Raw genomic sequence first — 5,615 nt, forward strand, 5'->3', positions numbered from 1 at the left:
ATACAATACATCTGTCACAGAATACAATACACCTGTCACAGAATACAATACATCTGTCACAGAATACAATACACCTGCCATCGTCGGGATAAACTGAAATGCAATATAAAAAATAAGTCTCTCAGCCACTTAAGAATGAAATAAAAAGTTTAAACTCCAGAAACCTGCCATTTTCCGGTCTCAGCCCCGATGTAAGGAAGACCTTTGAATTGAAATTAAACACAAACTTTATTCATCAATATTTTATTATCACATGGATACCATATTTAAATATTATTTCCCACAATATACAATGTAACAATTCATTGCAAACGATGCCCCGCGCCAAGTAACGTGTACCTCAACCTTTCGCTGCACGAGCCCGGTCCGCGTGGCTCCGCACTGGCAGCTAAGGAGTTAAACTCCAATGTAAACTCTCACATAGGGACATGAGCTAAAAGAAGATACAGGTAACAGGACTGGCCGCGCGGCGATCTCCGAGACGCGGGGAGCCGGGAAACAGCATTTCAGTCTCTTATTTCCAACCCGTCAAATACTAGTAAAAAAAACAAATTGTACAAAAATAACCCCCCCTCTGGGAATACTCGCCCTGTAATAACCCCCCTCTGGGAATACTCGCCCTGTAATAACCCCCCTCTGGGAATACTCGCCCTAAAATAACCCCCCTCTGGGAATACTCGCCCTAAAATAACCCCCCTCTGGGAATACTCGCCCTGTAATAACCCCCCTCTGGGAATACTCACCCTGTAATAACCCCCCTCTGGGAATACTCGCCCTGTAATAACCCCCCTCTGGGAATACTCGCCCTGTAATAACCCCCCCTCTGGGAATACTCGCCCTGTGAGGTGCAATGTTACCCGATCTGTAGTAACCCCCCTCTGGGAATACTCGCCCTGTGAGGTGCAATGTTACCCGATCTGTAGTAACCCCCCTCTGGGAATACTCGCCCTGTGAGGTGCAATATTACCCGATCTGTAATAACCCCCCTCTGGGAATACTCGCACTGTGAGGTGCGATGTTACCCGATCTGTAATAACCCCCCTCTGGGAATACTCGCCCTGTGAGGTGCAATGTTACCCGATCTGTAGTAACCCCCCTCTGGGAATACTCGCCCTGTGAGGTGCAATGTTACCCGATCTGTAGTAACCCCCCTCTGGGAATACTCGCCCTGTGTGTACGGTGCAGGTTACCCGATCTGTAATAACCCCCCTCTGGGAATACTCGCCCTGTGAGGTGCAATGTTACCCGATCTGTAATAACCCCCCTCTGGGAATACTCGCCCTGTGAGGTGCAATGTTACCCGATCTGTAATAACCCCCCTCTGGGAATACTCGCCCTGTGAGGTGAGCCTGTGTGTGAGGTGCGATGTTACCCGATCTGTAGTAACCCCCCCCTCTGGGAATACTCGCCCTGTGTGTAAGGTGCAATGTTACCCGATCTGTAGTATCCCGAGACGCGGTTATACCCTCTCCCCTCACCGCTGTTATTATTAACCCTTTCACAGTGACACCGTGAGGAGCAGCACAGTAATGTATGTGAGCGCTGATCTCAGTAATATACCCCGCACGGTCTGAGCCTGCCACAACGCCATGAACATACAGCGCAAAGACTGGGGGTCTCTCAGTAATATAACCTGCACGGACTGAGCCTGCCACAACGCCATGAACATACAGCGCAAAGACTGGGGGTCTCTCAGTAATATAACCTGCACGGACTGAGCCTGCCACAGCGCCATGAACATACAGCGCAAAGACTGGGGGTCTCTCAGTAATATAACCTGCACGGACTGAGCCTGCCACAGCGCCATGAACATACAGCGCAAAGACTGGGGGTCTCTCAGTAATATAACCTGCACGGACTGAGCCTGCCACAACGCCATGAACATACAGCGCAAAGACTGGGGGTCTCTCAGTAATATAACCTGCACGGACTGAGCCTGCCACAACGCCATGAACATACAGCGCAAAGACTGGGGGTCTCTCAGTAATATAACCTGCACGGACTGAGCCTGCCACAACGCCATGAACATACAGCGCAAAGACTGGGGGTCTCTCAGTAATATAACCTGCACGGACTGAGCCTGCCACAGCGCCATGAACATACAGCGCAAAGACTGGGGGTCTCTCAGTAATATAACCTGCACGGACTGAGCCTGCCACAACAGCATGAACATACAGCGCAAAGACTGGGGGTCTCTCAGTAATATAACCTGCACGGACTGAGCCTGCCACAACGCCATGAACATACAGCGCAAAGACTGGGGGTCTCTCAGTAATATAACCTGCACAGACTGAGCCTGCCACAGCGCCATGAACATACAGCGCAAAGACTGGGGGTCTCTCAGTAATATAACCTGCACGGACTGAGCCTGCCACAACGCCATGAACATACAGCGCAAAGACTGGGGGTCTCTCAGTAATATAACCTGCACGGACTGAGCCTGCCACAGCGCCATGAACATACAGCGCAAAGATTGGGGGGGGTAGGTGGGGAGAGGGGATCTCAGACTGCAATAAACCAGGAGGGGGAAACTCCAGTCCTCAAGGGCCACCAGCAGGTCTTCAGGATATCCCTGCTTCAGCACAGGTGGCTCAATCGTTGACTAGCCAACACCTGTGGGCCTTGAGGACTGGAGTTGGCCAGTCAACGATTGAGTGACCTGTGCTGAAGCAGGGATATCCATAGACCCTGATCTGTTGGAGGGCCTTGAGGACTAATCAGGCTTTATGGATATCCCTGCTTCAGCAAAGGTAGCTCAATCAGTGGCTCAGTCAGATGTAGCCGGGTGTTTTCTTCAGCTAGCCCAGGAAAAATCCCAGGAAATTTTGGGGCACGCACAGAAACGCTGAAACATTTCAGGGAGCGGGGGGTCAGAGGGCCCCCTGCTGGGTCACTCTGATGGGCCATTAGGCCCGGGCCATAGAAGGGTGAGGCGATCCGAGCCGCGCTGACGCGGAGGCTCGCCTGCTGAAATCTGGGCGATTTCATGCCCATACAGGCGAGCCAGCGTGCGCGGGGGGAGCCGGGGGGAGGTGGTTGGAGGCGGGGCAGTGACGTCGCTGGGCCAACCGCCCGCGACGCACTGACGTCACGGCGCCGAGACGTTGACACTGCTGTGCTGTGAAACCTCCAACTCGTCAGCACGCCTGCGGACGCTCGCGTGAGCCCCCTCTCAAGGCATCCTCATTGAGTATGCAGGGGCTCAGCGCTGAGCGTCCGCACGGCTCAGCGCGGCCTGTCCTTCTATGGACTCGGCCTTAGTCTGCATCCAAATAACAGAAAAATCTCACAGAAATGTTCCAGCGTTTCCGTGCGATAACCCCAAAATGTCCCGGGATTTCCTGGGCTAGCTGAAGAAAACACCCGGCTACGACTGAGCCACCTGTGCTGAAACAGGGATATCTTGAAAACCTGACCTGTTGGTGGCCACTCCTGATATACACCCACTGCCAGTACCAGGGTGGACCATGCTCCCCGCACCCTTCATAGCCCGAGAATCCAGACCTTATTATGAACACAATGGATTCAGGGCAGTAACACACGGGGGCAGTAACACACGGGGGCAGCAACACACGGGGGCAGCAACACACGGGGGCAGCAACACACGGGGGCAGCAACACACGGGGGCAGCAACACACGGGGGCAGCAACACACGGGGGCAGCAACACACGGGGGCAGCAACACACGGGGGCAGCAACACACGGGGGCAGCAACACACGGGGGCAGCAACACACGGGGGCAGCAACACACGGGGGCAGCAACACACGGGGGCAGCAACACACGGGGGCAGCAACACACGGGGGCAGCAACACACGGGGGCAGCAACACACGGGGGCAGGAAAGAAAGAATACGTGTGCTCGGTTATCCGGGCAGTCCTGTATACACGGCGGGGACATTCCCATATACTTTGCACTCAATGCCGGGAAATGTATTCACAACAGTAACTCTCCGGGACAAATCCTGCAAACACACATTACATTATTATTATTATGTTACCAAGATCCTCCTGCCGACGCCAGCAACGCTCCCAAGGTCATCTCACAGTAACACTGCAGCACTCTCCTAAGGTCATCCCACAGTAACACTGCAGCACTCTCCCAAGGTCATCCCACAGTAACACTGCAGCACTCTCCCAAGGTCATCTCACAGTAACACTGCAGCACTCTCCCAAGGTCATCTCACAGTAACACTGCAGCACTCTCCCAAGGTCATCTCACAGTAACACTGCAGCACTCTCCCAAGGTCATCTCACAGTAACACTGCAGCACTCTCCCAAAGTCATCTCACAGTAACACTGCAGCACTCTCCCAAGGTCATCTCACAGTAACACTGCAGCACTCTCTCAAGGTCATCTCACAGTAACACTGCAGCACTCTCCCAAGGTCATCTCACAGTAACACTGCAGCACTCTCCCAAGGTCATCTCACAGTAACACTGCAGCAGACTCTCCCAAGGTCATCTCACAGTAACACTGCAGCAGACGCTCCGAAGGTTATCTCAAAGTAACACTGCAGCACTCTCCAAAGGTCATCTCACAGTAATACTGCAGCAGACGCTCCCAAGGTTCTCACAGTAACACTGCAGCACTCTCCCAAGGTTATCTCACAGTAACACTGCAGCACTCTCCCAAGGTCATCTCACAGTAACACTGCAGCACTCTCCCAAGGTTATCTCACAGTAACACTGCAGCACTCTCCCAAGGTTATCTCACAGTAACACTGCAGCACTCTCCCAAGGTCATCTCACAGTAACACTGCAGCAGACTCTCCCAAGGTTATCTCACAGTAATACTGCAGCACTCTCCCAAGGTCATCTCACAGTAACACTGCAGCAGACTCTCCCAAGGTCATCTCACAGTAACACTGCAGCAGACGCTCCCAAGGTTATCTCACAGTAACACTGCAGCAGACGCTCCCAAGGTTATCTCACAGTAACACTGCAGCAGACGCTCCCAAGGTTATCTCACAGTAACACTGCAGCAGACGCTCCCAAGGTTATCTCACAGTAACACTGCAGCACTCTCCCAAGGTTATCTCACAGTAACACTGCAGCACTCTCCCAAGGTTATCTCACAGTAACACTGCAGCACTCTCCCAAGGTTATCTCACAGTAACACTGCAGCACTCTCCCAAGGTTATCTCACAGTAACACTGCAGCACTCTCCCAAGGTCATCTCACAGTAACACTGCAGCACTCTCCCAAGGTCATCTCACAGTAACACTGCAGCAGACGCTCCCAAGGTTATCTCACAGTAACACTGCAGCAGACTCTCCCAAGGTTATCTCACAGTAACACTGCAGCAGACCTGCTTTACGGCGGCTCGTGACTCGTCCCCTGGCAGCGAAGCCGGGTGCTGCGCCCACATCCTGCAGCTGCTTATACACAAGCAGAAGAATGCAGCCGATATAATAGATTCTATTGGTGGGGACGGGGCCAGCTCAGTTGCACTTGTGTTATTAGGTAACCTGACTCACACCAACCCAGGCGGAGTGATTAATACTTTGAGGTGTTACTCTTAGTAACAGGGCTGCATGGATATCCAGTTCTACTCTCCCAAACCCTGCGTCGGAGGGGCCAGTGGTCAGTGCAGTCAGAGGGGCCAGCGGTCAGAGGG

This window comes from Ascaphus truei, chromosome 7 (genome assembly GCF_040206685.1).
Source record: "Ascaphus truei isolate aAscTru1 chromosome 7, aAscTru1.hap1, whole genome shotgun sequence".
Lineage (NCBI taxonomy): Eukaryota > Metazoa > Chordata > Amphibia > Anura > Ascaphidae > Ascaphus > Ascaphus truei.